The 23,059-nt window shown below is 41.1% G+C and overlaps 1 long non-coding RNA gene and 1 other non-coding gene across 2 annotated transcripts; one reads left to right on the top strand and one right to left on the bottom strand.

Annotated features, from left to right (window-relative positions):
- The first annotated feature begins 2,672 nt into the window (after window positions 1-2,672).
- Window positions 2,673-5,598, top strand: LOC115055535 (uncharacterized). Its single transcript, XR_003841697.1, has 3 exons — window positions 2,673-2,707; window positions 5,158-5,331; window positions 5,540-5,598. It is a non-coding gene; the product is annotated as an uncharacterized LOC115055535 (long non-coding RNA).
- A 13,065-nt stretch (window positions 5,599-18,663) lies between these two features.
- Window positions 18,664-18,734, bottom strand: trnag-gcc (transfer RNA glycine (anticodon GCC)). The gene has a single exon. It is a non-coding gene; the product is annotated as a tRNA-Gly (tRNA).
- Window positions 18,735-23,059: the final 4,325 nt, after the last annotated feature.

Here is a 23,059-nt window from a genome sequence, read left to right as displayed (position 1 = left end):
TTCACAAGAAGCTGGAAAGTGTCAGAAAGTCTCCCTGAAGTGAGTTCAGCAGGTGAGAATCTGTAAATGTGTGAACAGGATCACTGTGATCACATTGTGTTGTTTCACTGTTTGACTGGACAGGAGAACTTTTCTGGATGCTGATTGGCTGCTTTCAGATATGCAAAATGTAATGTTTCTTCATTATTCACTCTCAATGTCACTTACATTGTTTACTGCTGAACGTGCTGCTGCTGGTTTGTTAGTTTGTTTTAATAGAGAGGTCAACCAGCATGTGGAGATATTATTATTATTATTATTATTATTATTATTATTATTATTATTATTATTATTATTATTATTATTACTATTATTATTATTATTATTATTATTATTATTATTATTATTGGTCTTGGACTTTTCAACTAGAAAATTCCTTTGTAGAAACTTTGAGAGTGCTTCAGGGGGCTGCCGTCAGGATGAGTTTGTGATTTATTTCCTGTGTTCAAAAGTCACCCCGATCACATTCTGGTTTGGAGAAATTTCTTGTTATATTGTTACTATAGTGTTGCCAACGCCTCAGGAAGGAAAGTAGCTATTGGATGTCTTAAAAGTTGCTAAATGGCATCATTGCTTAATTTGGATAATTTATTGACAATAATGTTGTGCTTTCTGTTGATCCTTGCTTTTTTTTGTCATTGAAATAGGCCATCACTCCTCCAAATGATGATATGACTGTAATTAATGCTGGTGGATAGCCACATTAAAAAGGCTCTCCACTCTCTCTCCACTGCTACAAAGAAAAATGACTCACCATGTTCGGATTCAGTGGTGTTAGTAAGCACGTTTACATGCACAGTTAAGTCGAGCTGTGGTTATAGCTCGATAAAGCCATCTCATCGGACTTCTGTCCTTGTCCCAGTATAAATGCACAGGATTGAAAATGATTTATTTGTTGAAATCGTGTCACCTCCGCTACGATAGGTAGCGATGTGCACTCTTTCAGCTTGGGGGTAATGGGTCACTACCGATTGAGTTATGACGTCACAGACCACAACAGAGGTGGAAAGAAGCAAAGATCGGTGAGCCAGCAAGTTAGCAACTCAGAGGTAAACTGGCATGACAATGGACAGCCACCTTGTAAATGTGTACATTACTTCGCCATGTTAGCCGGCTGCTTTGTGTGACCTCCTATGTTTCTTTTTATGTTTTAAATGCCATTCAACTTCCAGGTCATAGCTTGGTGTGAAACTTAAGCACCTGTGCAGATCACCTCCTCCAGCTTCAGTCCGACGGTGTTTACATGTACTTTAAAAGTCCAGTTTTGGTCAGACAGACGCTGTAGTTTTTTAGGTGTCAAGTAAACGTGCTTACTGTTGTTCCAAGTATCACAGTACTTCCCGGCTTTACATTTAATGGTTTTGTTTTGGTCCATCTAACTGATATATACAAACATTGCTGAACACCACAATATGAAACACAACCGTGCTTTTCACAATTTGAATTCAATGGAAAGCCAAAAACTGATCATATTTTAAACACACCAAAATGGCTTGAACTATGAACAAAAATCACAACCTCTGTAATATAAAACATAATAACAACCAAAGAATAATGTGGCTACGCTCATACATTGGCATGCAGTCAAAATTGATCCCATATTGACTGGTACTCCTGGTTGATTGTCATGTTTTTTTTTTTTTTTGGATAGGCTGTGCAATCATCTTATTTTCTTTTGAGAATCCCGTTTTTAACACATTTCTCTGGATTCCACTGTTTAACAGGAGGCCCAACCAAAAAAAAAGATTAGGGTAACAGACACCTTTCCAATTTTTAGTTGCGCTTTATCTGCATGTGTGAAGCATAAAATAAGGCAAAAAAAACTGTATTTTGAAATAGGTTTGTCAGAATTGATTCTAACTGACAGACTGGACAGGGAAAATATTTACATAATGCAGCGAGGCAGTAGGGGTGATTGACTTGGTACCCTCTTCTTCTTTTTTTTTTTTTTTTTAATCTGTCTGGTTACCTGGATATTTTTCTTTGGTAATGTGCTTGGTGTACTGGAGGTGTGTGCTTATCTAACTCGTGTTTTTATTCAGGACTAGTAATTTTTCCACAGCAGAAGGGCCTTTCTTTGTTGTGTTATTGCCCTCATAATATTCATCTTACCTTCTTTTTGTTTGCTGTCGTTATGAAAGGCACCCCTGGATGATGTGGTACTGTATTTTATTTAAATAAACACTGGGTCAACTTATTTTTTATTCAATGGCAACAACTCAAAAATTCCCACACTTGGGAACTTTTCCTTAATGGCACCATTATTGAAAAAGTCAGAAATTCACAAAAGTGATGGCTGTTAGTAACACACAGATATAATCAGGGTTAGGGTTAGGTCAAAATGCACATGAAACCTATAATGAAACCAACAAAACTGACCGGGACTTTATTTTTCTGTCTGACTGAAGATGAAGGTCTGTGTGTGTTTGGATTTGCCTGGTATTTTTTGGTGTGTAGCTTTGGAACAAACTGTTTCTTCTTTGTCTTCTGTCAGTCAGAAAGTGTTTCCCTCTCAGACCGACTCCGTCCTGAAGATGATGAACTGTGATGAGGAAGAGGAGGCCAGACCAGAGTCTGCAGGATCAACCTGTCTGTCTCTGAAGTCTGACCGGTCCAAAGAGTTTTTTCCTCCAGACTTCAGTGATGAACCTGGACCCTCAGAGACAAAGTAAGAGACTGTGAAGATGAGAAGAAAAACCTGTTCATAGATTAATATGAATGATCCTGAATCATTAGTGCAGATACAGGAAGACACTGAGATGAATCTTCAGGGTTTTATCACCATAGAGTACTGCTTGTGAGTGCTTTCCTGTTTTTACCGTTCTGCTGCACGAAACGAGTCAACAATATTCAGGAAAGAGCATGACATAGATTTATTGCTTGGCCTATCAGCCAGGTTAAAAAATTAATAAAGTTTGAAGTCCACACTTTGGACACAAGTTGAAATGGAGACTCAGCGTCTTCCTGCTACTTCATCTTAAATCGGTCCTTTGGTTTGGATGCGCCGTCAACCGTGTAACAAAGAGTTACATGTCTAAAACTGAAGAAGAAAATATGAGTCAAAATTACACCCACAACAGAGGAAACACACACACTAATAGCCTTTTTCATACATCCCTTCACTTGTACACTACCTGGAAAAACTCGTTCCATAATCATTCAATAGATTAGACTTGCTTACCCCTCATGTTAGAGACATTCCAATATAAACCTCTGTCCTGACAAATGTCAGGTAACTCAGGCTCAAGGACCACTTCCTAAAGTACTCTTATTTATTCTCCTAGTTTAATAGATTGCCAACTATGAATCTAGCTGGTATTTAACCTTTTCAGTTATTAAACACCATCACGAGCAAACTTATGGTGAGATGCATCACAATTGTATGATTTTGTACCCACCTGAAACTGGTGTTTGCTCAACCTCTGTCAATGTAAATGCAAAAATAAGAAAGACAGTCACATTATTCTGAATATTTTACCAAATACAAGCAAGTATTGGTTTCTCAGGTACTGAGAAAAAAGTTTTCTGGATCAGAATATGAGAAAAGAGCTGTTTCCTTTTCGTGGTGTGATAATAGTAATCTGTTAATACATTGAACTCTGACTCCTCAAAACAAAATATAACATGAATTTTAAACATGACTCTCACTGCTGCATAATTGACATATTTACCCCAAACAATAAGCCCACACAAATATAATCTTGCTGTAAGTGATCAACCGCAGAGGTTTTATGGAAATATCATATTTTATATATAATATTTTTCTACACTCTTCATCTGTAGTGTATTTGCTATGTATATTGATAAATAGCTGACTCAAAGTTCATAATTCCTGAGGCTTAGTAAACAAAATATTTAGAATCAGCATGCATAAATTCTTTATTTTTTCCTGTACTACCATTAAAACTGCTACACAGCTGCAAATGTGTCAAGAGTCCAACATACAAGCTTACACCAGTTTAACTGTCTTACCTTCTCTCCTCATCACCTTCCATTTTCTCACTCATTTCTCCTCACTGGTCTCTGCTACTCCTGACTTTCCCTCCAATCATGTTCTTAATCCAAATCTGAGGGAGAACGAATTTGAGGCATGTTGCATGCTTGTAGCTTTTTGTAGCCTAAATACAGTCAACAGCAGAACATTATGTGGGTACATTCCTCAGAAAATAGATTAAAATGGCCAACATTATGAGCCAGAACTAGCTGACTACAGGTGACGGAGAAGGGCAGCAGCGCAGATATTGATATTGAGATACAAAACTCCTATGTAGGCTACATGAAACAAAAAGAAACCGTGTAACATGACAAGAACGTGTTTCTTTGTGCGCTGGCAAAAATCATAGAGATTGTCGAGAGTTAGGTTACGAAAAAAAAACAAAAAGCTCAGAATGTTAGACTGAACAGAAAAATGCTAAAGGATTCATGGTTGAAAATAAATGTGTTACAAAAATTAAACTATCTAATTTTGTTGCTCATCTTGCTGTGAAACAACTTCCTTGACAGGCCCGGACAAAACACCAAATACCCAGGACTCAGTCTAATCTGCAGCACCATGCATTTTGTGTTGTGATGAGTACATGAAGTGTGCGTGCCCGTAGTGTGAAAGAGTGCCAAAATCGCATTTGGCAGAGAACGGTATCACAGGTGTATGACCATACAAGGGGGCCTCAGACAGACAAACAGAAATGTTGTTCTTTATAGATAGATAGAAAGATAAATACATAGATCATTTCATCACAGTGTTTCACAAAAACGTATTTTGAAAACACAAAAATACACAACACTGAAATATCTCCAAATACAAGTTACAAAATAGTGTTTGTATTTAAAATACATGTATTAGAAATATTTCCCATCCCTGTCAGTTACATGTTCTGTCCACAGTGGAGGAAGAAGAGTCTGAATGAAGCTCTGTCCACAAAATGACACTGAGACAAAATTAGGACACACAGTGAAGTGAGGTACTTCCTGTTCTCCCCATCGACAATTTGATTCAATGTGACAGCCTGATTCTTTCATGAAGATGAAGGTCTGTGTGTGTTTGTATTTACCTGGTGTTTTTTGGTGTGTAGCTTTGGAACAAACCGCTTTTCCTGTTTCTTCTTTGTCGTCTGTCAGCCAGAGCATGTTTCCCTCTCAGACTGACACCGTCCTGAAGATGTTGGACTGTGATGAGGAAGAGGGGGCCAGACCAGAGTCTCCAGGATCAACCTGCCTGTCTCTGAAGTCTGACCGGTCCAAAGACTTTAGTCCTCTAGCCTTCAATAACGAACCTGAACCCTCAGAGACAGAGTAAGAGACTGAAGATGAAGATGAAGATGAGAATGAAAATCTGTTCACAGATTAATATTCATGATCCTGAATCATTCATGCAGATTCAGGAAGACACTGAGATGGATCTTCTGGGTTTTATCACCAGAAACTACTCATGTTTTTTTTCTGCCCAAACATTTTATTACATCAGTCAGATCATGTCAGTTATAAAGAAATGTTTTCACAGAGACAGGACGGGGGAAAGACATGTCTCTGAAGAGGAGCAGCCGTCCCACTGTGCTCTGTGTCAGGACGTCCTGAAGGATCCAGTCTCTACCAGCTGTGGACACTTGGTCTGCAGACAGTGCTGCACCTCACACTGGGACCAGTCTGCTTCTTCAGGAGACTCCTCCTGTCCCCAGTGTGGACAAAGATCCAGAACCAGACCAGGTCTACAGACCAGCCCCGAACAGAGTGAGACTGAACTTCTGACTGACGTCTTTAGTTTTTCATCAGATCCTCAGACTCTCTGTCTTCAGTCTGACGTTGTCTCTTCTCTGTCAGCAGATCGTGTTCTACAGGAGGTTTTAGATCAACATAAGATCAGTCTGAGGACCAGATGTCAACATGTGACTGAAGGAACAGGAACAGGAAGTGGAACCCTCCTCAACAGGATCTACACTGAGCTCTACATCACAGAGGGACAGAGTGAAGAGGTTAATACCCAACATGAGGTGAGGCAGCTGGAGACAACTTCTAATAAGAAGAGCCTCCATGATGCTCCAATCAAATGTCACCACATCTTTAGAGTCTCACCTGACCAGCAGAGTCCCATCAGACTGGTTCTGACCAACGGCGTCGCTGGAGTTGGAAAAACTTTCTCTGTGCAGAAGTTCAGTCTGGACTGGGCAGAGGGCTTGGAGAACCAGGATGTCAGTCTGCTGGTTCTGCTTTCATTCAGGGAGCTGAACCTGATCAGAGATCAGCAGTACAGTCTTCTCAGGCTGCTTAATGTTTTCTATCCAACATTACAGAAGGTCACAGCAGAGCAGCTGGCTGCCTGTAAAGTTCTGTTCATCCTGGACGGCCTGGATGAAAGCAGACTTTCACTGGACTTCACCAACAGGGAGGTCGTGTCTGACGTCACACAGGAGTCATCGGTCCACCTGCTGCTGACAAACCTCATCCAGGGGAATCTGCTTCCCTCGGCTCTGTTCTGGATCACTTCCAGACCTGCAGCAGCCAGTCAGATCCCTCCTTCATGTGTTGACAGGCTAACAGAAGTCCGAGGCTTCACTGACGCCCAGCAGGAGGAGTACTTCAGGAGGAGGTCCAGGGATGAAGAGCTGTCCAACAGAATCATCTCACACATCAAGAAGTCCAAGAGCCTTCACATCATGTGTCAAGTCCCAGTTTTCTGCTGGATCATCGCTACAGTTCTGGAGCACATGTTGACTACAGACCAGCAAGGAGAGCTGCCCCAGACCATGACTGACCTGTACTCACACTTCCTGCTGGTCCAGACCAGGAGGAAGAGGATCAAGTACCATGAGGGACATGAGACAAGTCCACAGGAGCTGATGGAGGCTGACAGGGAAGTTCTTCTGAAGCTGGGGAGGCTGGCGTTTGAACATCTGGAGAAAGGGAACATCATGTTCTACCAAGAAGACCTGGAGCAGTGTGGTCTTGATGTCACAGAGGCCTCGGTGTACTCAGGACTCTGTACTGAGATCTTCAAAACAGAGAGTGTGATCTTCCAGAAAACAGTCTACTGCTTTGTTCATCTGAGTGTTCAGGAGTTTCTGGCTGCAGTCTACATGTTCCACTGTCACACCAACAGGAACAAGGAGGTCCTGAAGGACTTTCTGGGAAAAAAACAACAAGATTCAGCCCTGGAGGACTTCCTGATCACAGTCCTGGAGAAATCCTTTGAAAGTGAAAATGGTCACCTGGACCTGTTTGTCCGCTTCCTTCATGGTCTCTCTCTGCAGTCCAACCAGAGACTCTTAGGAGGTCTGCTGGGTCAGACAGAAACCAAACCAGAGACCATCCAGAGAGCCATCAACAACCTGAAGAAGATGAACAGTTATTTTATCTCTCCTGACAGAAACATCAACATCTTCCACTGTCTGATGGAGCTGAAGGATCACTCAGTTCATCAGGAGATCCAGGAGTTCCTGAAGTCAGAGACCAGATCAGAGAAGAAACTCTCCCTGATCCACTGCTCAGGTCTGGCCTACATGCTACAGATGTCAGAGAACGTTCTGGATGAGTTAGACCTGAAGAAGTACAACACATCAGAGGAGGGACGACGGAGACTGATCCCAGCTGTGATGAACTGCAGGAAGGCTCGGTGAGTCCACTCTCATTCTCATCAATCCTTCTGATGTGTTTAAATCCAATCTGATTCAGATGGTGTTTCACTGTCAGCTGTTTGTTTTCAGATGATTCAAATGCTGCCAGAGATAAATATTCACTTAGTTGTGTTTCTAGTGGAAATCCTAAAGACTGAGGACATCAGCAGGTATCAGTGACTGATCATCTTCACAGCTTCACTGTTCACTGATCTCAACTCAGTGAAAATCAAAACCATAGTGAGCCAAATGTTTTCAAGTCAGCATGGCCTCATAGTCCCTCAGAGGAGACAAACCTGGATGAGGTCCCTGACAGACTGAGGACACATTTTATGTCTTCACCTGAAAATTGGATTAAAACTCAATGTGAGAGAGATGAGAACAAAAGTTCCATGTCAGAGTGAAAAAATTCAGTGAGAAAACAAAATCTGAATCAGAAGAGAAGTCTGAGTCTTTAGTCCTCAAACCCTCCAGACGAATATGTAGTTTCCTCTGTCACAGTGACATATTGTGTAATATGTGTCATCACAGACTTGTTGGTTGTGGACTCTCAAAGACTGAGTGCAATGTTGTGGCTTCAGCTCTAAAGTCCAACCCCTCCCATCTGAGAGACCTGGACCTGAGTCAGAACCACATAGAGGATTCAGGACTGAAGCTGGTGTGTGCAGGACTGGAGAGTCCAAACTGTGGACTGGAGACTCTGAGGTCAGTTCACTGACTGGACCTGCTGTAGTTTGAATGTTGTGCTGTTGTTTGGATGATGTGTGTTTAGACATGATGGTGACTCAATAACACAAAGATCATTGAGGACATTTCTGATTTATTTATATCAATGATTTGATCTTCATCTTTTATTCTTTACTCAGGTTGAAGAACTGCAGTTTGTCAGAGATCAGCTGTTCTTCTCTGGTCTCAGCTCTGAAGTCCAACCCCTCCCATCTCACAGAACTGGACCTGAGTGTGAACTGCCTGAAGGATTCAGGACTGAAGGATCTGTGTGGTTTTCTGGAGAGTCCTCACTGCAGACTGGAGACTCTGAGGTCAGACTCATGTTTTATTTCTGCTCTCAGATTAATATGATGTTACAGTTGTGGTGACTCTGACCTGCAGACAAGTTTATATTTGAGGGAAAATCCTGCAAAAAAACTGCATTTTAATCATTTGAAAATTACCATATTTTGCGGACCATAAGGTGCACTGCATTATGAGGAGCAATATCAATTAACAGGTCTATTTTCATACATAAGGCACATGATAAAACATATAAAGCGAGGCACAGTATGTACCGTTATTACAAAAAGTGGTGGAGGTAAGCATACTGCGTTTACTATTCTCTGATTGGCTTATCGTTGCCAGCAACAGCAAACAACCTGAAGTTAGTGGGACGTTGGAACAACATTGTCTCCTAACATTTGATTATAATTGGATTATAATATATAGATTTAAAAATTGGGTTTATGTTAAAAACCTAACGTTGGCTCGACGTCTAATTATTGTAAAGTAACACTGACTAAATGTTGGATGATGGTTGCTCACCAGCACTACATAATTACTTATCTAACGTCTGATGTTGCAACCCATATCCAACCAAGGTTTGAGTCAGTTCAGGTTTTTCAAATATTTAATTTTCTCATTAAATCTTCTCACTGTTTGTATTTGACTGTGGTGAAGCTGCTTCCTGTTGGTTCAGCGGTTTGAATTTAAATTTTTAAACTTCTACTTTCTAAACCTTCAGCTCTGAACAGATGATGAAACATTGAACACTTTCAAGCAGGAACTTTTTCTCCTAAAGTCACATATTTTATTCTTTACTCAGGTTGGAGAATTGCAGGTTGTCAAAGATCAGCTGTTCTTCTCTGGTCTCAGCTCTGAAGTCCAACCCCTCCCATCTCAGAGAACTGGACCTGAGTTGGAACGACCTGCAGGATTCAGGACTGAAGGATCTTTGTGGTTTTCTGAAGAGTCCTCACTGCAGACTGGAGACTCTGAGGTCAGACTGATGTTTTATTTCTGCTCTCAGATTAATATAATGTTACAGTTGTGATGACTCTGACCTGCAGACCTGTTAAATAGTTCAAAGTCAATTTTTACAACAGATTTTCAATCATTTGAAAGTTACATTTTAATTGTGCACAGTTTTTATTAATAATGTTGACAGTCTGAGTCAGTTCAGGTTCTTTCAGGTGTTCTTTCATTTTCTAAACTTCTACTTTCTAAACCTTCAGCTCTGAACAGATGATGAAACATTGAACACTTTCAAGCAGGAACTTTGTCTCCTAAAGTCACATCTTTTATTCTTTACTCAGGTTGGAGCGCTGCAGTTTGTCAGAGATCAGCTGTTCTTCTCTGGTCTCAGCTCTGAAGTCCAACCCCTCCCATCTTAGAAAACTGGACCTGAATCAGAACGACCTGAAGGATTCAGATCTGAAGGATCTTTCTGGTCTTGTGAAGAGTCCAGACTTCAGACTGGAGACTCTGAGGTCAGTAGAGTTGGACTCAGTTCATGTTCCTTTCAGTAATATTGTTTCACTCTAACCCTCAGTGAAGCTGTGAGAGGAGAACAGAAACAGATTTCAGAATTAGACAGAAAGACAGAGAGAAAACAGTCAGCCAATCAGATCAGTCGGAGGACTGTTGTGATCATGTGACCATCAAATGAAGCAGATTCCAGGTGAAGAACTCAGAGATGTTCAGATTCTGGTCCTCGTCCATCAAACTGTCAGATCTGAGCTGAGACTGTTTGTTCTCTGATCAGGTTCATCTGTCACAGCTCTGAGATCAGTCTGACTGAAAGCTGCACATCACTGATCTTCTTTCATCACACTGTCACCATGTGGTCTTTCTGCAGCCCAGAATCCTGTCTGTCTGTCTGTCTGTCTGTCTGAGTCTCTCAGTTTAAATGGACCTTCAGTAAATCATCAGTAAAGTGATGAACCTTCATGACTCAGCTCTTTATCTCCACTGTGGACTCAGACAAATGTGCTGAGTCAGCAGACTTGAGGTCTGTGAGTTTCCAGCTCAGTGTGTTCACTCCAACACGTTAACATGAGCTGAGAGGAAGCAGCTGCTGCACATCTGGACTGAACAGGACTGAAGTCCCTGCAGGTCTTTATGCTGGATCTGCATCACTGACTGACAGCTGATGGACAGAGTCAGGAAACACTGATGGATCTGCTCTCTTCTTCTCTACACAGGTGGAAGTGGCAAAGAGAAATGTGTGTGTCGATATAGGATCAGCTGCTTCCTGATGATCCAGATGTTGCAGCAGCAGCTTGTCCAGACTCTGGACCATGTTCCTGGGAGGTGGAGAGGAGAGCTTCATCCAGCAGAGACTGACAGAGGAATCAGAACTGGTCTGAGAACAGAGTCCAGTCCACCATGATCCCAGAGACTCCTCAAGTCCTCAAGTCAAGCATTTTTGTATAAACTATTAAATATTTTATTGTTAAACATGCCAACTGTCATTCGGCACTGATTAAGCTTTTAAATTGGCCCTTTCTTCACTTCATAAAAATATTGTATTTTTCTTTAATGTTTTTTTTTATCTTGAACAATATTTATTTTTATCCACGTGGCAAAAAAAAAACACGTCAATAAATAACGAGATCCTGAAAGGGCTGAATTCAGCAGAGGACATGGCAACAGTTTCTCTTCTGAAAGGACAATTTTTATTCAGTGTACTGAATTATATTTGCTAGAAAAACATAACATTGTGCGTGCGTGTGTGTGTGGGCCTGTGTGGGGGGACTCATCCTGATTATTCTTATGTTTTAATGTGTAAAACATGTCTTTTTCACTTCTTACAACAGCTGACAAAGGGCTCATCTGGGATTTGAACCCCGGACCTGTCACACCCTGAGCCAGAATCATCCTGATTGTTCCTGGAATGGTTTGGTTAGTCAGAGTGTGTCTGTGTGTGTTCTTGTCTCTCTGAGTGGTAGGAAATGAAAATGGAGATCGGTAGAAGCAGATGACTCTGAGGATGAATGAATGTTTCACTGACAACATCAACAACTGTTTACTCACCTCCATGAGGCTGTGTGACGTCACTGGAGATCAAAGACGGAAGCGTCAAAGAGTCAGACGGAATGGCGCATGCGCACAAAGAAGCTCACGCTTGTCTCGCAAAGAATGAAGTGAAAAACAAATCAGCTGTTTTTCAGTGGCGTTAAATTGAACTAAAACCAAATCGGTTGGTTTGTTCCTCCCACATACTCAGATGTCTGTTTGCCTTCTACTTATTAAAATGCTTCTTTTCCTGCTTTCGCTCATCTTTGGGATCGCGCACCTCGTCCACTGTGTGTGTGTGTGTGCTCTCTCTGCTGGTCTGAGCTCTCAGTTCATTTAAATACTTTGTTGGATCTGTCTGTATCATGTCAGAAACTCTGAAACACTCTGTATTTCTTTAAAAAAAGGTGGATTTACTGATATGAAAGTGTCCAGCAGTACATTGTGCATTGTGAGTACATTGTTGCATGTAAACATAATAAGCATCCCGGCCAGTGCAGAGTAACTCTTTACCAACATACAGATGTTAGAAACACAGTGCTTCTTGGAAGATGCACGACAAAAAAAAAACAACAAAACAGATAGACTCCAACACAGTGTGACTTTGTGAAACAACCAGTGGAGCCCCCTGGTGGTCAGTAGAAGTGCAGCCCCTCTGAGCTGGTGGCAGACCAAGGCTTCAGTCTGCACACATCTTCCACATGTGATGGCACACACACTGTGTATTGTGGCAACATCCGTCCCCTCAGAGAGAATCTGCTCTTTAACCCTCCTGTCGTTTTCACCCCCCGCCCCTTACTTTAGTGTTCCTGCTCTGTTTGATACGGTGGCCGGTAAGTGCAAAACTAAATTACAAAGTGCCAAACACTTTTACAAAGCGTGAAACTAATTTACATGTTGGGAAACATTTTTACATTTTATTCAACAAAATTACATAAGAAAAACACTTTTCACACGGACAAAACAAATTCACATTTTAGAAAACAAATTTACAAGTTGCGAAACAAATTTCCAAACGACAGAATCTTCCGGAAGGGGAATGTACCAAATGCCGGAAGTGATCCAGAAGAAGATTGACTGTGAGCTCAAAAAGTTTGTATCGGTTTGTGTGGCGGGAAAACTTTGCGGAGTGAAAGTTTATGGCAGCATGGAGTAAATGATGTTTTGGCCGTTTTGTGGAAACAACTTGAGCCAATTTACGCGGTTGTGTTTTCCGTGCGGACGATCTGTAGAATGTTTAACGTTGATGAACGGACCAGACGGAAGGAGCACGCGCACAGGAGACATCTAATAAACAGCCGGAAAATGCTAAACAAGCTAAGTGTAGCATCGCGCTAACTAGCTGAAGCCGCTGTCAGACATGCAGTGAATTAAAGTGCACCGTTTCATTTAGCAGCCAATCGTTGTCTTCACGGAATAGCAACGCGTTTAGTTAGTATGCGTTGCTAGTATTTATTTATTTTTTATTTTAGGCTTACAGTTACGCTAAATGCACGATTGCTGCTGATTGTTTTAGCTGCTGCTAACTTTCTGTTTTGATACGGAGCTCCGTTCATTCCAGCAGAACAACCATGAACATCATATAAACAATTCATGGAGGACAGAAAGTCAAAGTCAAAAGAACTGTGGGCCGAAAGGAAACAGGTCCAGGTACGTGTGGATATATCTGTAAAATATGGAAGTCAATATGTGTGTGTGTGTGAAATGAATGATATCTTTTTGTTATTTTAGCAGATAAACATGGATTGATGGCGCCACATGGAGCTGATTTAAAAGTTCAGAGAGGGAAAACACTCCCATTATATACAGATCCGGAGGTAGCAGCACCTGATCTACTGAAGCATGATGTGAAGTTTACACGGTGCAAACATCAGCCTGCGGACTCTTAAAAGGATGATTCCTCTCCAAACGCCATCAGTTTGGAACTTCGTGGACCTGGACAACTGTTTGGCTGTCGGACGATGTGGCAGGTACTCAGACAAAAGTCCAATCTTCGAGTGAAGAGAGATGATGTGATGAATGAGAGAGCACGCAGAAGGTTTCTAAGAAGAAGCTGCTCCTCAATGGGAGCGAACTGTATGTGGCATGCAGATGGTTCTGATAAACTGGCTCTCTCAGGACGCATGGATGGATTTTTCCACCTAAAGTGCTGTGGCTCCAATGTGGACCGACAAATAACAAGAAGCCAACAGTGATCGCTGAGAATCTCCTCTCATGAGACTGAGGACTGATTGTGGCACGGAGAATGGCATTATGGCTGCCATTCAGTCTCCCCTACGCCTCCATCATGATGACTGCTGCTCTGGGCCGTCCAGCCACATGTATGGCTCATCCACGAATAAGCAGCGTGTTGAATCCTGGTGGGCCATATTTAGAAGGGGAAGGTAAGTGGCCTTCATGAAGTCATTTCATTATGAGGAACCTTTGATTTGATTTTTATCTGTATGTTCTGTCGCAGATGAACTCCTCTAAACATATATAATAATTGAGGCTGGGACTTTAACGCGTTCATTTCAATTCATTCATTACAAAGCCTTTAATGAATTAGATATTTTTTAATGGAGTCCCACTTCTACGAATAATATATATTTACTTCCGATTCTATCCATTTCTACAGGTCTCAGTTCTGAATGGAGTTGTTTGCTGGATACTTCAACGGGAGCCATGAGCATCAGTGCCTTCTGAGATGTTGCTATGGTGATGTTGGATGAGTGTGTGAGACTGTGGAACAGTCACAGGATTCACACTTCCAGAACAGCTTCATGTCCAATGAACTGTGCTGCTGACCACACAGGTAATATTGGTGATGGATTGATATTTCTGTGTTTTCTTTTATTATTATATTGATTGAATATAAAATAATATAAATGCTATTTATTGTATCTAACACAGATTTGGCTCCACAGACTGGATTTGAGATTGAACCAGCTGATTTGGATGCTGTTCCAGAGGCGAGCCTGTCAATAGCTCCATGTGGGGACTCAAACATGCAGGAGGACTTTGACTTTGTTATGGAGCACAAACAACTACAGAAGCCAGAGAACTGGGAGTCTGCAACAGAACTGTACATGAAGCTGAAAGAAACTGCTCAGCTGTGAGTCAGTGACAAAGGGAATTTTCCCTTCCTGCATTATCAAGTGTTTCCTCATTGGAGTTTCTGTCCTATTTCTATTTTATTTATTTTTTAAATATACATGTCAAGAGCCATGAGATGACTGTGCTGTGATTTGGTATTAGACAAGTAACACAGAATTGAATCAAATATTGTTTTTCTTTTTTAAAATAGTTCGGAAAAACTCATAACCAATCTATCACAGATGCAATCAGAAGGAAATATTTGTAATTTTTTTATTTTTTGTCAACATAACATTTGCATTCCCATTGTTTCATTTCTTCAGATGAACAGGTACCAGAATAATTTGGAAACATCACAAGGAAAAGTGAATGACAAGCTATGAAATCTGATTTGGAGTGGTGGAACACTGCAGTCTGTCTGAACACCAAGTGTCACAGCTTCATTTTTGCTGAGTTTGACATCAATTGATAAAAATTATAGCAAAGTAATGAGTCCTATATTTTTATAAGTATGGAATACAAAACTTCTTGAAATAATTTGTTTTTTCTGAAACTTTCTGGTCTCAAGGGGTGATCCAGTTACCAATTACAAGTTACAGTTACAAGTCCATGTGTGACTTAAACACAGTGTGTGAATCTAGGAGTGCTAATTTCAATGTGTTTGAACATGTATTGGGAACTGGGAATGGAGAGTCATCCAGGAACTCTATTCTTGGCGATGGTTCCAATCCGGACGGGGGAGGTGAAGTCAGCCCAGTTGCAAACATCAAAACATCCTCCAGAGACACAGCAGCCTGACCTTCTGCAAAGAAAAACCTTCAGTTACATCTTGGCAATGTATTTTCTCAACAAATTATTAAAAAAAGTGATTTACAAACCTTCACAATAAAAGACACAGTCGGCCCAGTAGCCCAAAGTTTGACTTTCTTAAGTCTCCTGTTACTTCCTGATGGACTGAGGTCAGGTTTGAAGAGTCTCTAGTTCCAGACCAGTGAGTGGCTTTTCAGAGTGGCACAGGACAGGGGCCAGCAAAGTAGGCTGTTGCTGCAGTGCAGTCAGAAACTGAAGAGCTGAAAGACCATCTTTGAATCTAAAAAGTGACCACAAACATTGTTTCACATTTAAATGACCCAAAGAAACTTCAATGTTTTCTAAAATGACTATCCACCCAAACATATAGAAATGAGTAAAAATGGTTGTGTTGAACATTACTGATTTAAAGAAGAACTCTGTGTCTTGCTTTGCACTTGGCAGGGTAAATGTTTTAGAAAAATAGTTCAAGCAACAAAGCGTATGTCATGTGATATATAAAGTTAATGATCATTAACCATTAGTATTGTTTACATCTAACCCTGTTCATACCATTTGCATTGTACACCAAGAACTGATGTCCTTCTGGTCCATCAGAAATGGGCCGGTCTTTCAGATGTTTCATCAGTAGAGTTAAAGACTCTCGTCTCGGCCCACCTGTGTCAATTCCTTCTTCCAAAACAGCAGCATCATCTGTGAATTTTACCAGCATGTCACAGGTTTCAGAATATGTTGAACATCTTACAAATGCAAATCTTTCCCATGTAATCAATAAATTAAAATTAAAATTAAGTGAGCTGTTGTTTTTTTACTTACCTGTAGCAAGTACTCCTGACTGGATTTGTTTCAGGTGGATCCAGATCCTCAGTGTCAGATATTACTGTCTGAAAAACAAATGAAAATGTCTGAAACAACACACTGAAAGCAAAGAACATCAGGCTGCCATAATCTGCCTTAATACCTGTCCAGGCTGAGCTGTGGATGAATCTCTGAAACATGATAAAATTGATAAACTGATGAACTTTATGATACAGAGTATAACAGAGCTTTGAGTGACATTTAGAGGTGGAGAGGAACCATAAGATTTATAAATAAGATTATTTTGTTATAAATTATATCACATGTATGGTATTTTCTACCACATGTTCATCACAATCACATCAACAACTTAAAGACAAATGACTTCTTCTGTAAAAACTAATACCTACCCTTTATCTTCAGGTTTGTGTGGGAGAACTGTGTTTTTTTTGGTTCAAAAACTTGAGAAGAAAAGCACACAATTGTCAGCAACTTTAAACAGCTTCCATTATTGTTCCCTCACCACATACAGTATATATCAGTGGTGAAAGGTTATCAGGGTGTCTGATTGGAATAGTAAATGCCAAATAATCAAGACTTGGTTCTTAGACTTCATGCTTGAAACCAAATGCAAATCTATCAATAAATAAATAAAAACTGAATGAAAGTACAAAATGTAAAAATGAACATACCAGTGTCAGCTGCATTGAATTCAGCTGTGCTCCTCCAAGTGATGACAATTTCAGAATCAGAGTCTGATGTATCAACCTCTGTAGTAAAAACAAACAATTCAACACATTATTAATTATGCTACATGAGAGTAAATAAATGTGTAAAAATATTGAATGAAGAGATCCACAAACCTCCTCTAAAGTGTGTTTCTAGGCAAATGAAAAAAGTGCCTTTCCTATTTCCTTTTTATATTCTGCCAGTTTGAATGGGCTTTCTGACCCAGGCACATGGAGCACCTCTGAACAGTCTGGATACAAAAGAAGGTCTGCTCCTTCATCCATCTTCTTGTTAAATGTTCTCATTTCTTGGACAGCTTGCTTCAGTAGATCAGGTGCTGCTACCTCCGGATCTGTATATAATGGGAGTGTTTTCCCTCTCTGAGCTTTAAATCAGCTCCATGTGGCGCCATCAATCCATGTTTATCTGCTAAAATAACAAAAAGATATCATTCATTTCCCACAAACACATATTGACTTCCATATTTTACAGATATATCCACACACGTACCTGGACCTGTTTCCTTTCGGCCCACAGTTCTTTTGACTTTGACTTTCTGTCCTCCATGAATTGTTTATATGATGTTCATGGTTGTTCTGCTGGAATGAACGGAGTTCCGCATCAAAACAGAAAGTTAGCAGCAGCTAAAACAATCAGCAACAATTGTGCATTTAGCATAATTGTAAGCCTAAAAAAAATAAAATAAAAAAGAAACTAGCAACGCATACTAACTAAACGCGTTGCTATTCCGTGAAGACAACGATTGGTTGCAAAATGAAACGGTGCACTTTAATTCACTGCATGTCCGACAGCGGCTTCAGCTAGTTAGCGCGATGCTACACTTAGCTTGTTTAGCATTTTCCGGCTGTTTATTAGATGTCTTCTGTGCGCGTGCTCCTTCCGTCTGGTCCGTTCATCAACGTTAAACATTCTACAGATCGTCCGCACGGAAAACACAACCGCGTAAATTGGCTCAAGTTGTTTCCACAAAACGGCCAAAACATCATTTAATCTATGCCTGCAAAGTTTTCCCGGCACACAAACCGACACAAACTTTTTGAGCTCACAGTCAATCTTCTTCTGGATCACTTCCGGCATTTGGTACATTCCCCTTCCGGAAGATTTCTTTTGGAAATTTGTTTTCTAAAATGTGAATTTGTTTTGTCCAGGGTAAAAGTGTTTTTCTTATGTAATTTTTTAAAAATAAAATGTAAACATGTTTCCCAACATATAAATTTGTTTGACGCTTTGTAAAAGTGTTTGGCACTCTGTAATCTAGTTTTGCACTTACCGGCCACCGTATCAAACAGAGCAGGAACACTAAAGTAAGGGGCGGGGGGTGAAAACGACAGGAGGGTTAAAGAGCAGATTCTCTCTGAGGGGACGGATGTTGCCACAATACACAGTGTGTGTGTGCCATCACATGTGGAAGATGTGTGCAGACTGAAGCCTTGGTCTGCCACCAGCTCAGAGGGGCTGCACTTCTACTGACCACCAGGGGGCTCCACTGGTTGTTTCACAAAGTCACAGTGTGTTGGAGTCTATCTGGGTATTTTCCAAGCAGCACTGTGTTTCTAATATCTGGTAAAAAAGTTACCGGGTTGGCCGGGAATCGAACCCGGGCCTCCCGCGTGGCAGGCGAGAATTCTACCACTGAACCACCAATGCTTGTTTAACATGTTTTACCATGATGTCATGAATCTCCAGGTATCAGCAGCCTTCAACACTTCCTGCATTTTATAACGTGGCAACTAACCCGATCAGGGAGAGTCTTCTTTTTTCTGTTTTTCTCACACAGGTTCAAACACAAGCTCCTCCTTTGTTCCTCCGCTGAGTGAGACGGCAACATTTTTTTTACAAGTTTTACAGATGATTATTGTAATTTCTGTGTTTATATACAACAATGTATTTACATTAAAGCTGATATCTTTCTATAATAATCCATCATGGACTGCTGGACTCTTTCATATCAGTAAATCCAGCGTGTTTTAAAGAAGTTCAGAGTGTTTCAGAGTTTCTGACATGATACAGACAGACAGATCCAACAAAGTATTTAAATGAACTGAGAGCTCAGACCAGCAGAGAGAGAGAGCACACACACACACACAGTGGACGAGGTGCGCAGCTTCGCTCAGTCTGTGATTGCAAAAATGAGCGAAAGCAGGAAAAGACGCATTTTAATAAGTAAAAGGAAGAACAAACCAACAGATTTGGTTTTAGTTCAATTCAACGCCACTTATTTGTCTAATAACTGCTGATTTGTGTTTTACTTCAGTCTTCGCAGACAAGCGTGAGCTTTTTTGCGCATGCGCCGTTCCGGCTGAATCTTATGTGAGTGTGACGTTTGAGTTGGTGTCGCGTGGGAGAGCGATGAAGGACAGGAAATGCCTTTGATCTCCAGTGACGTCATACAGTCTCTTTGTGAGGTGAGTAAACGGCTGTTGATGTTGTCAGTGAAACATTCATTCATCCTCAGAGTCATCTGCTTCTACCGATCTCCATTTTCATTTCCAACCACTCAGAGAGACAAGAACACACACAGACACACTCTGACTAACCAAACCATTCCAGGAACAATCAGGATGATTCTGGCTCAGGGTGTGACAGGTCCGGGGTTCAAATCCCAGATGAGCCCTTTGTCAGCTGTTGTAAGAAGTGAAAAAGCCTCCTAAATGTGGAGGGAGGCCGACTCTGTCAGAGAGCAGTGTGCATTCTAGCTTCCTTTAGCTGTCAGCCTCTGATCATCAACTCTTCAGCTTCTATGACTTCAACAATTCCTTCTGAATGCAGTCTGAGGCAGTGATTGTGAAACTTTCATTCAGACAGAGATCCCACATTCAGAAGAAAACAGCCACACACAAACAAAGTCATCATGAACAGCCTACATGGAGCCTAAATGAAAAGAAGCAGGAACTAAAGTGTGAAAATAATGATGAACAAAGTGTCACACAGAGAGGCTGCAGCCTGGTGTGGACTATAACGTCAGAAAATGGATCAGTCTGTGACACGGAGCACTAAAGTTGGAAGGCTGAGTTCAGCTTCAGCTTCTTTCATGTTCTCCCTGTGAAAGAAAGAAGGTGAACATGAGCTTGATATGAGAACACAGCAGTGTGCATCATGGTGCTCATGTTCATATAGAAAGAAGGAGGAAAAGCAGCAGCTCTGGTTTGCTGTTTCACTCCCTTTCCCTCCCCGCTATGAGCTGTCACTCACCCACAGCACATACTGTAGACTGGTTCACAGTCAGACTCATGATTCATGACTCATTGGTTCAGAGTGGAACTCATGAGTCCCAGTTCAGCAGCAGCACATTCACACACTGAGCTGAGAGTCTGCTGCACTACGAGAATAGAATAGAATGCCTTTATTGTCATTTTACGTCAGTACAATGAAATATACAATGAGTATCACCAGTATCAGTGCAAAAACGACAGCGTAAAAGAAAGTGTATGGGAAAAAAAAAAAATAATAAAAAAAACCAAAACAAAAACCAGACAAAATATGAGAAATATATACAGTATACAATATAAACATAGAAGTAAGGTGCACAGAGTTTATGAGAGTCAGCGCATATGGCAGTTCAGGGTGGTTATTGCTTTGTCGGCGGAGACGAAGACGCCAAGAAACCTGAAAGTGTGGACCCTCTCTTCCAGACCATTATTGGACTGTATTACATCACATCAATCAATCCCTGAACCAAACATATCAATCCCTACTTTAAACTTCATTGAGTTTATTTATACGGCCCCTCTTAAACAAAGAACAAAGTTGCACAAAGTGCTTTACACATTAAAATAGAAAAATAAACAAGAAAATATCCCACCAAGGCCACATCAACATCCACACAAACACTCAGATTAAAACAGGGTGTTACGTTTTTCTAAAAATACTTTAGTACACTAAATAAAAATTGTCCTTTCTGAAGATAAACTACGCTGCTGCAGTGTCATGTCTTGAGTTCTGCTCTTCCAGCATCCTTTTATTTATTGACAATTTTTTGCCATTTGTGGATAAAAATAAGAACTATTGTAGATAAACATTTTAAAAAATATGCCTCATTTTTATGATAGAAAGAAAAGGCCATTTTAAAAGTTTCATCTGTGACGACTGACAGTCATGTTTTTTACAAGAAAATATTTCATATTTTACAGCAAAAATGCTTCTAGAAATGTCCCCAAAGCGGCCCAAAGGGTCCAGAAGAAGCTGAACCTAAACCCCAGGTGGAGTTTGGAGGAGCTGGCTGAGAGGAGAGGAGGACTTGAGGAGTCTCTGGGATCATGGTGGACTGGACTCTGTTCTCAGACCAGTTCTGATTCCTCTGTCAGTCTCTGCTGGATGAAGCTCTCCTCTCCACCTCCCAGGAACATGGTCCAGAGTCTGGACAAGCTGCTGCTGCAACATCTGGATCATCAGGAAGCAGCTGATCCTCCATCAGCACACACCTTCCTCTTCACTTCCACCTGTGTAGAGAAGAAGAAGAGAGCAGATCCATCAGTGTTTCCTGACTCTGTCCATCAGCTGTCAGTCAGTGATGCAGATCCAGCATAAAGACCTGCAGGGACTTCAGTCCTGTTCAGTCCAGATGTGCAGCAGCTGCTTCCTCTCAGCTCATGTTAACGTGTTGGAGTGAACACACTGAGCTGGAAACTCACAGACCTCAAGTCTGCTGACTGAGCACATTTCTCTGAGTCCACAGTGGAGATAAAGAGCTGAGTCATGAAGGTTCATCACTTTATTGATGATTTACTGAAGGTCCATTTAAACTGAGAGACTCTGACAGACAGACAGGATTCTGGTCTGCAGAAAGACCACATGGTGACAGTGTGATGAAAGAAGATCAGTGATGTGCAGCTTTCAGTCAGACTGATCTCAGAGCTGTGACAGATGAACCTGATCAGAGAACAAACAGTCTCAGCTCAGATCTGACAGTTTGATGGACGAGGACCAGAATCTGAACATCTCTGAGTTCTTCAGCTGGAATCTGCTTCATTTGATGGTCACATGATCACAACAGTCCTCTGACTGATCTGATTGGCTGACTGTTTTCTCTCTGTCTTTCTGTCTAATTCTGAAATCTGTTTCTGTTCTGCTCTCACAGCTTCACTGAGGAGTTTGAAGGTTCACAGGAAACACTGAGTCTTTGCTCTGATACTGGATTTAAACAATATTACTGAAAGGAACATGAACTGAGTCCAACTCTACTGACCTCAGAGTCTCCAGTCTGAAGTCTGGACTCTTCACAAGATCAGACAGATCCTTCAAGTCTGCACGCTTCAGTCGGTTCCAAGTCAGGTCCAGTTCTCTGAGATGGGAGGGGTTGGACTTCAGAGCTGAGACCAGAGAAGAACAGCTGATCTCTGACAAACTGCAGTTCTCCAAACTGAGTAAAGAATAAAAGATGTGACTTTAAGAGACAAAGTTCCTGCTTGAAAGTGTTCAATGTTTCATCAAGTCAACACATGGTTCACAACATCTGGAACATTTTCACTTCATTCAGCGTTGACCATGTTTAACAAACATGTTGAATTTGGTCTGAATCTCTCAGTCAGTCTGCTTTAGTCACATGACTTTGTAGTTGTGTTGGAACAAGAAAACACTGAATATTAGGGGTGTCCAAAAAAAAAAAAAAATCAATTCATGTAAATATCACAATTTCATTTCCTACAATTCAGAAACCATTTAAAATGTCCCAAAATCAACGTTAAAAAATAAAACTAATCCACACGCTGTTTGGCGTCACCATGGAGCCGGTTCTGGAACATACGCGCGCGTGATAAGCACCAAAACAAGAAGGAAACTACCACAATGGAGGAAAGAGAGATTAAACCGACCTCGTCATGGCTGCAGGTGTCAAGGAGCACAGAGTGAAACGGTGAGGTTGAGACCCCAGGGGACTGTCCCCACCGACACTGCACACTCTAAACACATGAAAACCACTGAGAACTGTGAGTCTAAATAAGTACGGCGAAAGTTATGATTGCATGTATGCGTGA

This window comes from Echeneis naucrates, chromosome 2 (genome assembly GCF_900963305.1).
Source record: "Echeneis naucrates chromosome 2, fEcheNa1.1, whole genome shotgun sequence".
In the NCBI taxonomy this organism is placed as follows: domain Eukaryota; kingdom Metazoa; phylum Chordata; class Actinopteri; order Carangiformes; family Echeneidae; genus Echeneis; species Echeneis naucrates.
This window is presented reverse-complemented; position numbering and strand designations above follow the sequence as displayed.